The sequence below is a fragment of the Podarcis liolepis genome, assembly GCF_965112155.1.
Source record: "Podarcis liolepis genome assembly, chromosome: 16".
Classification (NCBI taxonomy): Eukaryota; Metazoa; Chordata; class Lepidosauria; order Squamata; family Lacertidae; genus Podarcis; species Podarcis liolepis.
In genome coordinates, this window is record NC_139567.1 from 11,463,582 (window position 1) to 11,480,878 (window position 17,297).

Consider the following 17,297-nt stretch of genomic DNA (forward strand, 5'->3'; position numbering starts at 1 on the left):
GGTCTGAGAGGCCACAGCTAGAAGCCAGGCTTTGAGTGTTGCATGTTCCAATCTTTCAGCAGAAACACAGCAGCCATCCTTGCTTTTGGCTTTCCCATGTCTTTTGGCAGAACTTTAGATGCCAGCAGGCTTTTTGCAGCTGTTTAATTTTTATTGTTATTATTTTAATGGCTATTTGCAGAGTTTTGCATCTCGCTTTCAGGCCAAGGGAGACGGCATTTGTCCACAGACAGCTTTCCAGGTCATGTGGCCAGCATGACTAAACCACTTCTGGCGCAACAGAAACCAGAGAGCATGGAAACACAATTTACCTTCCAGCTGCAGCGGTACCTATTTATCTACTTGCACTGGCGTGCTTTCAAACTGCTAGGTTGGCAGGAGCTGGGACAGAGCAACGGGAGCTCACCTCATCGCGGGCATTTGAACCGCCAACCTTCTGATTGGCAAGCCCAAGGGGCTCAGTGGTTTAGACCACAGCGCACCTGCGTCCCTGGTTGTTGCCAATGCTAGTCCTACTCAGAGTAAACCCAGTGAAGTTAACGGACATGACTAACTTAGGTTTATTCTTTTCAGTGGATCTACTTCGAGTAGAACTTAGTTGGATATAATCCTATGTCCTGCTTTCTTGCCTAACAACATGTTATGTGTTATAGATACCATGACAAATCATAGCTAGGTCGCCTTTCCCTAAGCCAGACCCTACCTCAAGGAGAGGAATATTAAGCAGATGGTACTGCTTCTTCAGAAGGGACGTGGATGGCGCTGTGGGTTAAACCACAGAGCCTAGGACTTGCTGATCAGAAGATTGGTGGTTCTAATCCCTGCAACGGGGTGAGCTCCCGTTGCTCGGTCCCAGCTCCTGCCAACCTAGCAGTTCGAAAGCACGTCAAAGTGCAAGTAGATAAATAGGCACCGCTCCAGCAGGAAGGTAAACGGCGTTTCCGTGCGCTGCTCTGGTTCGCCAGAAGAGGCTTAGTCATGCTGGCCACATGATCCGGAAACGGTACGCCGGCAGCCTCGGCGAATAAAGCGAGATGAGTGCTTCAACCCCAGAGTCGGCCACAACTGGTCAGAGGTCCCTTTACCTTTACCTTTACTGCTTCTTCAAGCAGGTATTCATTCATTCATTCATTGTACTCATAGCATATCCTTCATCAATTGAACCACAGAAGGTTGCTACTATTCCTCCTCAACACTGAACACAATGAGCATCCCCTCGCCACACACACTTTTTACGACTTGCTTCATTGCCATCTCACCTCACGCAATCCCTATTCAAGTTTTATGTCTACTTGCATTCAGAAAACGCTTGGAGGAAAAGGAGAGCTGTGCACATCACTCATGCTCTCCATGTCACCAGTGGCCCCACTTCCAGGAGATTCACGGTGAGTTCAGCTGAGATCAGGGAGCAGTCAGGGGACACAGACAGCTGGAATCCTTGCTTTTAGCATTATACGGAAAAATAATCATAAATTTAGTGAGTATCTACCTACCATAGATTTTTCATGAACGCAACTCCTTTTGGGAAAATGAGTGGTATAATTGATATAGTAAATATAATTGATTCATATAGCTTGGTATGCTAAGCTTGGGAAAGTTCGTCTGAACAGAATAACTATTAAATGCTTTCTTGAGTCAATTGAAAATCCATACCTAGAGAGTACTTTTTAATGGGTTCTTCTCCGGCTGGCAAGAGGTAGCATGTGCGGTCCCTCAGCACTCTGTTGTGCTCCAGATGCTGTTCAACGTGTTCAGTGATGAAAACGTAGAGAGAAGTCCCATGAAGTTTGAAAAGTTTGACAATGCTGGTTCGGACGGAGGACAGTTGGATTGGCAATGATTAGAACTCAAGCCAAGCTTCATCAGTGGGCAAACTGATCTGAAAAACATCAAGATAGCAATTAAAGGTTTACAATGGAGAAGAGGAAGAAGAAGAAGAAGAAGAAGAAGAAGAAGAAGAAGAAGAAGAAGAAGAAGAAGAAGAACAACAACAACAACAACAACTAAATAAATATAGTGGAGGAAATAATAGTTCAAATATATTCCTACGGCAATGGTTAGTGAATGTAAATTTGACCATTTGAAGGCTTTATTTCCGATTCTTATAGAAATGTTGTATTATCTCACTACATACCCACAGAGCCTATGAGCTGCCCCCTTGGCAGGCCCATGCAGATCTTACCTGAGTCCCAAGACGGGGCTCTTGTTAGCCAGTTTAGGCCAGTTAAGCCTTCCAAAGTCTTGGACAAGTGTACCTGGTTGCTCACCCCCCTGTACGGGCCGGCTCCTTGGCCATGTGGTGGTGAGGTCGGTTACTTTTCTCTCTCTTAAGAAGTACACAGTGCTGTAGGAGGAAGTTGGAAAACAGATATTGTCTTCCACTTCTTCTTTCAGCTCTATGTGCTTTTCAAGGCTCAGATTAATTCTACTGGATCAAACTTTTACCCAAATCCACTGGGAAAGCGAAGTTTTCACTCTCTGTTGGGGGGCAGCTGAACTGGGGAACAGGTGAGAGAAGTGATCAGAGGTGGAGGTTTTGCTCAAAAATCTGAATGTGCCCATAGGCCTTGGCTATCCCTACTGACTCAGACTACTGATTCAGAAGAAGCCCCGAAGACATTATTATATTAAGATAATTATGGCCTTTCACATAATAAATGTACTGGTGCTGACCTTTAAAGCCCTAAACAGGCTCGGCCCAGTATACCTGGAGGAACATCTCCACCCCCATCATTCATCCCAGACACTGAGGTCCTCCTCTGAGGGCCTTCTGGCCATGGCTGTCAACGTTTCCCTTTTTTAAAGGGAAATTCCCTTATTCCGAATAGGATTCCTCGCAAGAAAATGGAAAAGTTGACAGCTATGCTTCTGGCAGTTCGCTCCTTGTGAGAAGCGAGGTTACAGGGAACCAAGCAGAGGGCCTTCTCGGTAGTAGTGCACGCCCTGTGGAACGCCCTCCCTCAGATGTCAAGGAAATAAACATCTATTTGACTTTAGAAGGCATCTGAAGACAGGGAGGTTTTTAATGTTTGAGGTTTTATTGTTTTTCAATATTTTATTGGAAGCCGCCCAGAGTAGATGGGCAACATCATTATGTCTCAGGCAATAGCTTCTTCACTACAGCCTTTAAGTTTCATTCTCACTGCACCCACAGCCTCTGACATTCTCTGATGGAAATTGGGACGTCCTTAGGAAAAGCGGGACATTCCAGGGTCAAATCAAACTGGGACAGCTTCTGTAAATCCAGGACTGTCCCTGGAAAATAGGGACACTTGGAGGGTCTCCTGCCTCTTCCCATATTTTTCTCTCACACTGCATTTGGGTTGCATCCATACCCTACATTTAAAGCACTCTCATAGAACTGCATGCAGCCAGGGCTTCCGGCACAGAATCACTGGAACTGTAGTTTGTGGAATACTCTTCCGGGGGTGGCTCACCTGGGGCCTTCGTTGATTATCTTCAGGCACCAGGCAAAAAACCCATTCCACTTCTCCCACGATTTCGTTGGGGAGATGTTGTTTTTGTTTGTTACTATGTTAAGCGTTAAGGGACGCAGGTGGCTCTGTGGGTTAAACCACAGAGCCTAGGGCTTGCCGATCAGAAGGTCACGGTCCGAATCCCCGTGACGGGGTGAGCTCCTGTTGCTCGGTCCCTGCTTTTCCCACCTAGCAGTTCAAAAGCACATCAAAGTGCAAACAGATAAATAGGTACTGCTCCAGCGGGAAGGTAAACGGCGTTTCTGTGCGCTGCTCTGGTTCGCCAGAAGTGGCTTAGTCATGCTGGCCACATGACCCGGAAGCTGTACGCTGGCTCCATTGGCCAATAAAGTGAGATGAGCGCTACAAGCCCAGAGTTGTCCACAACTGGACTTAATGGTCAGGGGTCTCTTTACCTTTATGTTATGCATTTTTGTGAGTTTTTTTATTGTAAACTGCCCTGTGATCTTCGGATGAAGATTGTTATGGAAATTTAGTAAATTATGATGATTATAGCAACAACAATCATTTACGAAGGCTTCTGAGAGTTGTTTAGAGACCCCCCCCCACTCCCCCCACAGAGCTACCGTTTCCAAAATTGCTTATCTAACCGTCCCTCTTCCCAGGGAACTCGGAGAATTGAAACTCTGTAAGGGGTACAGGGATCTGGCAACTCAGCCCCCATAGCAAACTACAGTTCCCAGGATTCTGTGAGGGGTAATAAAGTGGTACAAGAATGCTTTAAATGTTTGGTGTGGATGTGGCCTTGGCCTACTCTCCTTGAAAGGTGGAAGAGCATCAGCTCACCCTGGAAGCAATGGAGGGGTACAAGTAAGTCAGGAGTTACACATATCAAAGCCATAGTTTAAAATCTGCATTGGGAATATGGCAATTATCTGCTCTCACCACATTTCTCAGCCCTGACTGAGGTTTAATTAAAACCAAGTTAAACACACACACACACACACACACACACACACTATCTCTATTTCAGATATCACCCGACTGCATACCGTTCCTATTTTGAAAAGGGGAAATAAAGCTTTTATCACAGAGTTTTTAATTTACTGAGAGAGCCTTCCAGTTCAGCTGGATATTATTCGCTCATAATATTTCCTTTAAAGAAATATATATATAAATTAGCTAATCCCCCATAATCTCCTTGAGTTGCACCTAAAACACAGTTTCTTCCAAGTGACCTTTTTGAGAAAGGCTGTTTCTATGGCAACGGCATTGTTCGATTCAGTCAGGAGGAAAAAAAATCTGGTATGGGGGGGGGGAACACACTTAATTTTGCTGCTTTTGATGCCACATTTAATGCTGACAACATGCCAATGAGGCCAAACCATACCCTCTTCTGTGTTTTCGGAGCCATTTTGGATGGAAAAGCAATGACCCAGCGCAGAAAATGTCGATCTCCCTCCACATTTTACAGGTGTGTGTGGGGAGACCTGTGTGTTTAACAGAGGGGGCCATTATTACTACTCGGACTGACCTCTTGCATAAGACAGCTCATAAAAAACTCAAGCTGTAATTATTGAGGTAAGGCGATAACTTTTGGTTCAACTACTGCAGATCTCTGGGGACAAAATCAGAGAATGTATAAATACACAGGGTTTTCCGGCATACCCAGGCAAACTTTATTGCTCACAGCCAAAGGCCACCACAATCCAATATAGTTTTCCACTACTCTGGGAATTTGGTTCTTCGTGTGTGTGTGTGTGTGTGTGTGTGTGTGTTCAGAACCACATTTTCTTAGGTAGCAGGCAAAGCTTAATGATCTGGTCTCACTTTCCTTTTGCTCAAAAACTGAAAGGGAAACCAAGTCAGAATGGCCTTGAGATTCCAAACCCTTGTACTGCTCTCATTATCACTATTTTCCAGGGTTTCCATCACCTACCTAAAGATCCTGCTGCACAGGAACACTTGAAAGATTGAATATGCAGCATTATCTTTCAGTAGACTATGGAGAGTTTTGGGGAATTTTGCAAATTCTAAGGATTTGGGGGATTCTAGTGTTAACTGATCTGACCTGCACCTTCCAAACTAAAGTGCAGATCAGAATGTATTGAATCCTTCAGTTTCTGCACGTCTCTGAATTTTGCAACGCAGTTCTCAGAACACAGGATGTCACAATATGCATATTTTAGGGTAAGATACATTTGAAATGCCTGCACCGATATAAATTCAGAGATCTTCATTTTGAAAAACTGCAGATGAATGCAGGAACAGACTTAGAAACAAATACCTTGGAAGTGACACCTTGCCTAGTACTGCAAAGCTCTGCCACTCTGCCTACAGATTCCTCTGGCTCCACCAACTGGGAAGCAATTGCAGTGCTATGGTAGCTGCATGAGAATAGTCTTGTAGCAAGCAGAAAGCAGGCCACGACTGAAATAAACTCTTATTTCTACTAACCTTAACCTCCGTTTTATCTTGGCTAGAAAGACGAGAGAGGGAGGGAGGCTGGGTCTACAAGTGAGGCAGAAAAAGGTGGAAGAACAGACTGCAACACCTCAAAGTGCAGGGATGTTTGTGGGGTACACCATTTTGAGCACCCCCATGCGAAAGAAATCCCTTGCACACAGAGGAAACTTCGATTCAGCTTTAAACAGTTGTGTTTTCAAATGGCCTCCACCTTTCCGCTGAAGGAAATCACATAGATCAGCAGCTAGGGATATATATATATCCCTGTTTGCAAACCGATCAAGGCTAACCACATCACGGACAGGCTGATATAGCATGTTGTGACTAATTATGTATAATCTCTCTCTTTTTTAAAAAGTATTTATACTTTTCAGGTTTATACAATTCACTGATTTTACAACCATTTTGACATTTCAAAACTTGACTTCCTTCCCCCTCTTCCTGCCGTTCCTTAAATTTATTTTTAATATCTTCTTCATATCCTAATTAACTTAATTTGCTCATTTATTCATCTTCTGTAAATATACACTCTTATGAAACTGCAGGTTATTACAATAATCCTGTCAATGTTTTTATCTGTTTACAATTTATCTGTGAATATTCACTAAACCATTTCCATTCTTTTATAAAAAGTTTGTTATCTTGATTTCTTATTCTTCTGGTAAGTTCCACCATTTCTGCATATTCCATAAGTTTTTGTATCCATTCTTCCTTTGCTGGGACTACTTCTTCTTTCCATTGTTGGGCAAGTAATGTTCTTGCTGCTGTAGTCTCATACATGAATGAATTTCTGTACAGTGTGGCTAGTTCTGTATGTAGAAAGTAACCTCTAAGCCCAGAGGTCACCCCACTGCCACAACCACACAGAAATGGGAAGAAGTGAGGAAAACTTGGCTTACCAAAAAGTAACACTCAGTTACTATGTTGTTGGCACATCATACTGTAGTAGGGTTGCCATATTTCAAACAGTAAAACCAGGACACCCTGAAAGCTATGGAGCTTTTTTAAGCTATGTGGACACCAGGCCAACTTAGCATGTTGTGACAAACTTCAGGTATATGGTTGCCTCTAGTCACAGGGGTCAACCATGTATTTCCCTGTTGCCACAGCCACTCAAATATCAGAGGAAGTGAGAGAAGCTTGTTTTATCAAATAGTAACATTTGGTTTCCTATTATAGCTTACTCAGTTTTACTTGTCTTATACAAAGGTGAATTATAACCAAATTAAAAGCATATTTTTTTAAAAAAAACCCAGTAATAATTAAGCATCCAAACAAGAAAGTGATAGATAAAAAAAGGTAAAGGTAAAGGACCCCTGGATGGTTAAGTCCAGTCAAAGGTGACTATGGGGTTGCAGTGCTCATCTCGCTTTCAGGCCGAGGGAGCTGGTGTTTGTCCACAGACAGCTTTCCGGGTCATGTGGCCAGCAGGACTAAACCGCTTCTGGCACAACGGGACACTGTGAGGGAAACCAGAGTGCAAAGAAATGCCATTTACCTTCCTACCATAGCGATACCTATTTAACTACTTGCACTGGCGTGCTTTCGAACTGCTAGGTTGGCAGAAGCTGGGACAGAGCAACAGGATCTCGCCCCGTGATGGGGATTCGAACCGCCGACCTTCTGATCGGCAAGTCGAAGAGGCTCAGAGGTTTATACCACAGTGCCACCCGCATGCCCTTTTAATACAGTGATAACAGGATCCTGGACTAGACGAGCCACTGGCTTCGAACTATCTTCAAAGGCAGCCCCATGTATAGCACATTGCAGTAATCTAACCCGGAAGTTACCACAGCACCGATCACCAGAGCCAGGTTATCTCTAGGCAGCCTGCAAAGCTGGTGGAAAGCAATCGTGTGCAGAACAGACTGAGGCCTGCTCAACCAGCTGGGGGATCAATAATAATAATAATAATAATAATAATAATAATAATAATAATAATTTATTATTTATACCCCATCTGGCTGGGCCTCCCCAGCCACTCTGGGCGGCTTCCAACAGAACACTAAAATACAATAACCTATTAAACATTAAAAGCTTCCCTAAACAGGGCTGCCTTCAGATGTCTTCTAAAAGTCTGGTAGTTGTTTTTCTCTTTGACATCTGGTGGGAGGGCATTCCACAGGGCGGGTGCCACTACCAAGAAGGCCCTCTGCCTGGTTCCCTGTAGCTTCACTTCTCACAGTGGGGGAACAGCCAGAAGGCCCGCAGCACTGGACCTCAGTGTCCGGTCAGAATGATGGGGGTGGAGACGCTCCTTCAAGTATACTGGACCGAGGCCATTTAGGGCTTTAAAAGTCAGCACTGACACTTTGAATTGTGCTCGGAAACGTACTGGGAGCCAGTGTAGGTCTTTCAAGACCAGTGTTATGTGGTCTCGGCGGCCACTCCCAGTCACTAGTCTAGCTGCCGTATTCTGGATTAGTCGTAGTTTCCGGGTCACCTTCAAAGGTAGCCCCACATAGAGTGCATTGCAGTAGTCCAAGCGAGAGATAACCAGAGCATGCACTGCTCTGGCAAGACAGTCCCCAGGCAGGTAGGGTCTCAGCCTGCGTACCAGATGGAGCTGATAAACTAATATCATATCTGTCTTGTCTAGGCTGAGCTTCCGTTTATTGACCCTCATCCAATCCATTCCTACGACCAGGCACTCCCACCAGTTCCGTACATCCACCTTTTCATTTGAAGAACAGAGCTGTGTGTCATCAGCATACTGACACACTCCAAAGTTCTGGATGGGCCCAATCAGCAGTTTCATGCAGATTGTGTTTACTGTTTTCAGATGCTACAGAAAACCACCGCTGTGCTCTGTATGTGGTTAGAGCTATCACACACAGGACATTTTTTATGTAGTGACATTTTTGGTAGTTGTCTGTCATATAACCTACTTACTTGGAGTGGGTTGGGGCGGAATAATACTCTTAGCTTCCTTACACAGCAAAGTGGAGCAATAGTCTAGCTATACACAACTTTCTTTCTGCTCCTAGATATTAACCTCTTTACGTGGTGGCTGATTGCAATTGGCAATTTTTGTCGCAGCATCGCAACAGGAGCCTCGCGTAACAGCCCCTTCTTCCTTTCGTGGAAGATAATCACCATGACTAAATATGACCTATATTTTTCCTCCCCTTCCAAATATTCACCCTTGAGAGAATGCTGAACCAAAATGCATGTTGCTCCACTGGACTTTGTTTAGCAAATAAATTCCAATTGCTTTCCCTAGGGAGACTTTCCCTTTCGAACTTGGCCAGCAATGGTTTCAGTTTTTTATCGGGGTAATATCAGAAGATTAAGCAGCTCTCATCCTGAATCCCATTTCTATCACACACCCACACCCACACAGTCTCTCTCTCTCTCTCTCTTTCTCTCTCTCCCCACATACGCTATTTCTAGGCAGGAGTAAGGAATTTGTTAAAATCCTGAACGCCACATCATGAGCTGTAGGAAATCCATCTTATTTGCATATTTTAGCTGCATGTAATCAACATAATTTGGATATCATTTTCACGGAAAGGTGGCAGATGATAGCTGGTGGACACCTCACAATTGTTCTACAAAATGCATTCTGTGAAATTGCGGTGAACCCATTTGAGCCCCTGACATCCCCATGGAAGCTACCGCTATTTTTATTTATTATAATTGCTAGTCGTTTATTAATCACCTTCCACACAAGCATCTCAACTGCACAATAAAACAGCTAAAAACTGTTAAAGGAACATAAAAAAATCAGATCTGTTTAACACACACACACACACACACACACACACACACCCAAAATACACACCCTCGGCAGAGATCCCTTCACTCAGCTGGGAAAGCCTTTTGCAGGGGTCAGCAAACTTTTCCAGCAGGGGCCAGTCCATTGTCCTGCAGACCTTGTGGGGGGCCGGACTATATTTTTGGGGGGGAAATGAACGAATTCCTATGCCCCACAAATAACCCAGAGATGCATTTAAAATAAAAGGACATGTTATACTCATGTAAAAACACTCTGATTCCAGGACCGTCTGCGGGCCTGATTGCGAAGGCGATTGGGCCGCATCCGGCCCCCGGGCCTTAGTTTGCCTACCCATGGCCTTTTGGAACAAAAATGTCTTCAGTCGCTTATGGAAAGTTCAGATTGCGGGCCCCAGTCATACATTGGCAGGAATGCTATTCCAGAGAACAAGGGCTCCACTGAGTCGGTAGAGCATGAGATTCTTAATTCCAGGGTTGTGTGTTCAATCAACCACTTTTGGCAAAAAACGCCTGCGTTGCAGAGGGTTGGATTAGATGACCCTCGTGGCTCCTTCCAGCTATGATTCTAAGAAAGCCCTGCTCTGAGTTACTATGCAACTTGCTGGAGAAGTCCTCCTGCAGACCCAATAGTGACCTAGTGGGCACGTAAGCAGTCTCTCGTGTAACCTGGTCTTGAGCTGTATAGGGCCTTTAGTACCAAGACTATTAATACACTGCTTAATAACCAACATTTCTTACCAGTGTATGCAGAGATTACACAAAGCACACAGAGGATAATGATCAATTAAAATGAATCAGGAAAACAGAAAGCTTATTTACAATTCCTGCTGAAATAGAAAGGTCTTCGCCAAGTGCCTGAAGTTCAACAGAGAGGGCATCTCTCTGACCTCTGGCAAGAGGAAGTTTCACAAAACTGGACCCACAATACCGACTTCTGGGGAATACGAACTGTGGATCTGAGCCATAGTGGATCACTAACAGATCACCCTAAGGATCTCAGTGATAGGGCAGGGATATAAGGAATGGACCGGTCCATAAGGTATCCTAGACCCAAGTTGTTAAAGGTCTCATTAATTTATACAAGAACTTTAAACTTGGCATGGTAACATAAGGGCAACATATCTATTTCTTAGCATCTGACACATATTATAGTTTCACTCCTATGAGAGTAGCTGAATATATAAACTGCTTTGACAGTTAAGGTTTCTGTAGACCAGGGGTCAGCAACCCGTGACTCCGGAGCCGCATGTGGCTCTTTTACGCCTTTGCCGCGGCTCCGGGGCAGATACTAGCGAGGGGCAGAGGTGCATTGTGCGCCCCGACACTCCCCACTGTGGCGGGCGCTGTACTGGCTGTGACGTCGCATGGGGACGGTGCGTGCGTTAGTCACGCACCATCCCGACGTCACCTTCCCGCCCACCCGCCCGCTACATTGTAAGGGGCATGTACGCTGGTCACTGCATTGAAAGGGGGCATGTACGCTGGTCACTGTTTTGAAGGGGAGTGAAGAACACACACACACAAAAAGGTAACTTGTTAATTTAACGTTTATTTCTATGAGGAGGAGTAATTCTGAGGGGTCAAACAAAGAAATAATAAAAAAGTGACAAAAAGTTATTTTTATAATGACGAGTTTTGCGGCTCCCAGCTTTTTTTTCTTCGGAAACGGGTCCAAGTGGCTCTTTTTGTCTTAAAGGTTGCAGACCCCTGCTGTAGATGTTTCTCTCTTTCTCACACATATGTTGATAATACAATTCAAACAAATAGGCAGCATTTTATTTATTTTAGGTGAGGCTCAGTTATAACAATTCTGCTTCAGAAAATGACAACACGGGAGGCAGCAGTTACAAGTTACTGGTCTCTGCAGCCACAGCAGGTGCTGTGATACTCTACCAGTTTGACTTCACCCCTGGAGGCACACTCCATTGTCTCTCAGACAGATGGATGCTAACAACATATATTTATTTATACTCTGCCTTCTTCCCTGACAGGAGTCTCAAGGTGGCTTACAGATAGAAATAAGAACAGCTAAACACATCCACACAGATCTATTAAAACCATACAAATAATTACAATAAAAACGGCATGGAACCAGTTCTTTCATTAAAAGTAGTCAGTTCCCAAAAGCCTGACTTAAACTTTTAATCAGCTGCATGCAACACTGGTTAAGGACCTTCATGACCCATTGACACCAAACTCATGGATTCAAAAATAGGATCCAGAATCTACGATATATATTTTGGGAAGTTATTTGTCTATTTGCCATGCATTTGAACACCTCTCGTTATATGGCAACCAAATTTTGAGAGCAAGGAGTAGGTGGTTTTCTATGTTTGGATGCAAGTGGGTGTCGTTTTGAATAAAGATGGTGGAGTGAATCTTTCAAAACCGCACTGATTTTATTCAAATTTTGCATGATGGTTCCTGAGATCAAGTTTGGATACAACTGGGCACAGGTTTGAATCAAGATGGTAGACTTCACCTTCCAAAACTTCATTGCTTTGGATCACTGATTTCAAAACTGCACTGATCTTTCGGTTTCTTTGAGTCCCCAAGAAACACCAGGTACAAGGGCTGCCAGTGATCTATTTGCATGTCTTACAGGAACAAACAAACAATGAAGTCGGGTATGAATGGGTGCAATCACTACCTTGCCACCCACACAGCAATTCTGAAGTAGGGAAAGCTCTTAGCAGCCAAGCAACTTCAGCAAGATTGTCGTGATTATAAAACGTAATAAAAATGAAGAGTGGGAGGAATAATCATATCTGGATGGACAAGGCACCCTTTATTTCCTTTGTCTGTGTACTGTCTTTATTTTTCAGGGACAGCTTCTGTTCCTGAAACCTGTCCGCTGCCACTGATAAATTGCTCGCTCCATTTTGACTTTCGGATTAATGCCTTGTTAAATCATTGCTCATGTGTGTCTCTAGAGCTGTCGTTCAGGATTCAGCTGTCTCTTTCAGAGACTCTATACATTAAATTTATGTATTGTTATTTATTATAGTAATTTATTTCCCACCTCCTTTCAGGGCACAAACCTTTCCAAGGCACCTCACAACAAAAAAGAAAACAATGAATACCATTGAAATAATATCAAATCATCAAACTTTTGAACTGAGCAAACTTTTTTTTTTTTTTTAAAAAAAGCAGGAATTATTCCAAAAGGGCATTGCAAAAAAGAAAAACATTTGGCGGTCTTTGAAAAAAATGGGAGAAGAAGAAGAAGAAGAGTTTGGATTTGATATCCTGCCTTTCACTCCCTTCAAGAAGTCTCAAAGTGGCTAACATTCTCCTTTCCCTTCCTCCCCCACAACAAACACTCTGTGAGGTGAGTGGGGCTGAGAGACTTCAGAGAAATGTGACTGGCCCAAGGTCACCCAGCAGCTGCATGTGGAGGAGTGGAGACACGAACCCGGTTCCCCAGATTACGAGACTACCGCTCTTAAACACTACACCACACTGGCTCTCCAAGAAGGAGCAGGGACATGACAGAACTATCGGGGAAGAGAGCGGTACAAGGTTTTTTTGTACTGAGCTGAATAGGATCCAAAATGCAGCAGTCTGATTGGTCCTAGAACAATAGGAAACAGAATGCAGCAGTCTGATTGTTCCTAGAACAATAGGATCCAGAATGCAGCAGTCTGATTGGTCCTAGAACAATACAATCCAGGATGCAGCAGTCTGATTGGTCCACAGGAGCCACTCAATCCAGCTCCAGGTGGAAGTGAATCCGCAACCTGATTGGCCTACAGGAGAATTCCAGAATTAGCCAATCACGTGGGGCCCATTGTGTAAATAATGTATTTAAAGCAGACATTCTGGGGAAAATTCCATTTCTCCTCACCACTATGAGCTGAATAAAGAGAATGAAATCCACTCTCAACTCCGAGTATATTTCACAAACCTGGGGCCATCACTGAAATAGCCTGTCCTTAGCACCCTGCAGTCTATTTGTACCAACTGGTGAGCCGGAGGGTCCCTTTTTATTGCACATTCATGATGATTTGTGCTAATGATGCTATTGGGGCAGTCGTTCGTGATCCTTCTTTCAATAGTATTTATGCCTGCAAAAGTTTTGGGGCAATCATACTGTTTCATTTCCAATTAGTGCATCTCCTGTAACTTACTGCTGAAATCCCATAACTTTTCATCCCACAAATGTTCTAGGGTTGTGTTTTTGACCTAGTTTTGTTGTGCTCTAGCTTCTCTAGGCAGTAATAATAGGGTAGCATTGGAGAAGCTTCATATAACAACTAATAAAGCAGAATAAATCAGCCACCAAAAACACGTTACAGAATACAGCTGCAATAAAAGAGTTTCCTGGATAAACCTTAAAGCCGGGGTAGGCACATACGGGGTCAGACAGTACTTCAAATGACCTGGCCCTAGACAAGGATAGGGAACCGGTGGCCCTCCAGGCAGCTGAGGAATGGAAAGGGAGATGTTTAAAAGAGCCATTTCCCCCCCTTTCAGTGCCTCTACCTTTTTGATGTATTCAAACAACAGCAGAAGTAAAGAGTAAAGAAGTGGCTGAGGAACACTGAGACAAAAAATGTGGTTTTAAACAATGGCTCAGATTTGAGTAAACACTGAGGATTTTTTAAATAAACAAAACTAGTTTTAACATGGATAAATAGCAGAGATGGGAAGAGATTAAGGCACCTTACTCAAAACCTTTTGCCATTTCCCTCTAAGTTCTCTCCAGCCTTGCTTTACTCAAACTCCTGTCATTGTTTTAAACCACAATTGTATTATTATTATTATTATTATTATTATTATTATTATTATTATTATTATTACCCTGCCCACCTGGCTGGGTTTGTTCAGCCACTCTGGGTGGCTTACAGCATATCTAAAAACATAATAAAAACATCAAGCATTAAGAACCTCCCAATACAGGACTGGGACGTGGGTGGTGCTGTGGGTTAAATCACAGAGCCTAGGACTTGCCGATCAGAAGGTCGGCGGTTTGAATCCCCACGACGGGGTGAGCTCCCGTTGCTCGGTCCCTGCTCCTGCCAACCTAGCAGTTCGAAAGGATGTCAAAGTGCAAGTAGATAAATAGGTATCACTCTGGTGGGAAGGTAAACGGCATTTCCATGCGCTGCTCTGGTTTGCCAGAAGCGGCTTAGTCATGCTGGCCACATGATCCGAAAGCTGTACGCCGGCTCCCTCGGCCAATAAAGCGAGATGAGCACTGCAACCCCAGAGTCGGTCACGACTGGACCTAGTGATCAGGGGTCCCTTTACCTTTAATATAGGACTGCCTTCAGATCTCTTCCAAAAGTTGTGTAATTCTCTTATCTCCTTGATATCTGAAGGGAGGACGTTCCACTACTGCTTCTGTGCAACCTTCCTTTTATTTTGGTCCCTAAGCTGACTTCATGCAAATCCAGGATTCTGATATTACACTACAAATCGCGCAGTATGAGCTGTGCAACAACAGCCTTACATTTTGATGTATGTAAGGAAGATATATTAGGACCCTCCCTATTCTTTTGGTTGTGAATTCTTTTAACTTATTTTAATACAGCTGCCCATGGACTTTATGGTGAAAGGCAGGTAAGAAATCCAATAAACAACAGCAGCATTGTGGATGCAATTTTATGGAACTCCCAGCTGAGGTTTAAACAGACTGTACAAGCTGATGACATAGAAGAAGAAGAAGAAGGAGAAGAAGAAGAAGAAGGAGAAGAAGAATTCTGTCAGCCGTTTTAGCCGAATTCTTATTTTATAGTTTTAATTCATATTTATTTTAATTGTATTGAGTTTTTTCTTTGTACACTACTTAGAGGTGATTGCAATTAAGTGGTATGCATCTTGCCTAAATAAATAAGGAAATAAAACGCATTTAGATAATTGCAGCCATATTTGCATATCCCTCTTATAAGCAGTTTCTTTATTTGCCAATAGGTGGCAAAAGTACAGAATCATGTAATTTCAAAACGAGGTCACTTAAAACAGGGGTCAGCAAACATTTTCAGCAGGGTCTGCTGTCCCTCAGACCTTGTGGGGGCCTGGGCTATATTTTGGAGGGGGAAATGAATGAATTCCTATGCCCAACAAATAACCCAGAGAGCACACTTTCTACTCATGTAAAAACACCAGGCAGGCCCCACAAATAACCCAGAGATGCATTTTAAATAAAAGGCCACATTCTTCTCATGTAAAAACACGTTGATTCCCAGACCATCTGCGGGCCAGATTTAGAAGGCGATTGGACCAGATTTGGTCCCCGGGCCTTAGTTTGCCTACCATTGCTTTAGAAAGTACCACTATCCCTATTCAGGCTTTCATTGTTCTTGAATGAAGGCCATTGCAGGTGGGAGAGTGAGTGCATGATGCCAAGCCCTGCACTCTGAAGCATGGCTGCATCTCCTTTCATTTAAAGCTCCCAGGTTGCCTTTGTCAGTAGAAGAGATAATTGTGTAGGAATGACTGCTGAGAAGAGGACAGACAGAAGAAACACCATGGCGCATTTGGTTCAGCACAATCGGATGCCTTCATCTGCCCCGGCTGCAACAAAACATGTCTCTCAGGTCATTTCTCTACAGCCACAGCAGGCGCTGTAACTCTTCAGCGATTTCACTTCACCCCAAAAGGCACACTCCTACATTGTCCCCCCAAGACAGACAGATGGCAACAACCCATGAGACAAAGTGTGTAGTTCTAAAGCAGGGAACGCCCTGTACTTATGGAAGCTTTCCACTTCATAACTTTGCCTTCCATAAAAGGAGCCTTCCTGCGTCAACTGCAAGGCCTAACTCACCCAACATCCTGTTTTTACAGTGTTCAGCATCTGCCTATGATGAACTATGCTGAGCTGGCTAAATTGGCATACAAATTGTGGTACAAGGACAACTGTGACTTTAAGGAAGATTGGGAGCTTTTTACAAGTTACCTAAAAAGACAACAAAATGAACTGGACTCCTTGGCAGGTTTTGAATAAGCACCCACAAATTTATTAGGCAAACATATGATAGACAAAATAAAGATATGTACAATTTTATAATATGCAGAGAGCGATATGTGCAAAGAAATCAGAGAGGGGAGCTGAGGGAAGTCTTTGGTGGGAGGGAGAGGGAGGGATGGGGGAAGGGGGGAAATAATGTAATTGATTAAATGGACTGATAATTTGTTATGTTGAAATTGCTTAATAAAAATATTTAAAAAGAGAGAGAATGTTAAGTGCCACCCCAACAGGACTACTGGGCCTCTGACATGTTTGACCCTGTCCCTACATTATCACGATCTTGGAAAATGTGGAGTTGGGGCCACACATCTGCCAAGCACTCACTCTACTTGTGAGGCCCATCAAAGTCTATCATGACATATACCTCTGGCAGTGGAGACAGAATGTAGCCATTGTGGCTAGTAGCCAACGCATGGAGGGCTGAAAAAAGAAGAAGGGGTGTGTATTCAGAGGGTGTGGGGTTTGGCAATGTGCCCCACTCTCCTTCATGAAAATGTCAACATGCATTGGAAGCCTGAAAGGGGCTAAAGTTTAAAACAAGCTGAAGAATTCTAAAATGTGGTGTTTATGGTTTATATTCAGAGGTTACATGGATGTTGGAAAGGGCAGACTAGAGAAACCTGGCCAGAAATGTTGGCTGGGAACTAGCTCGTTCTAATCCTGAGCAAAAATAAAAACAA

General features: G+C 43.7%; 1 protein-coding gene across 6 annotated transcripts in view; it reads right to left on the minus strand.

Annotated features, from left to right (window-relative positions):
* Positions 1 to 17,297, minus strand: part of PKNOX2 (PBX/knotted 1 homeobox 2) — a 416,847-nt gene that overhangs the window by 221,531 nt on the left and 178,019 nt on the right. For all 6 annotated transcript variants that reach the window (XM_083480587.1, XM_083480583.1, XM_083480589.1 and 3 more), the window contains one exon: positions 1,654 to 1,879. The gene's annotated coding sequence lies outside the window, so the exon portion shown is untranslated. The remainder of the gene's footprint in view (positions 1 to 1,653; positions 1,880 to 17,297) is intronic.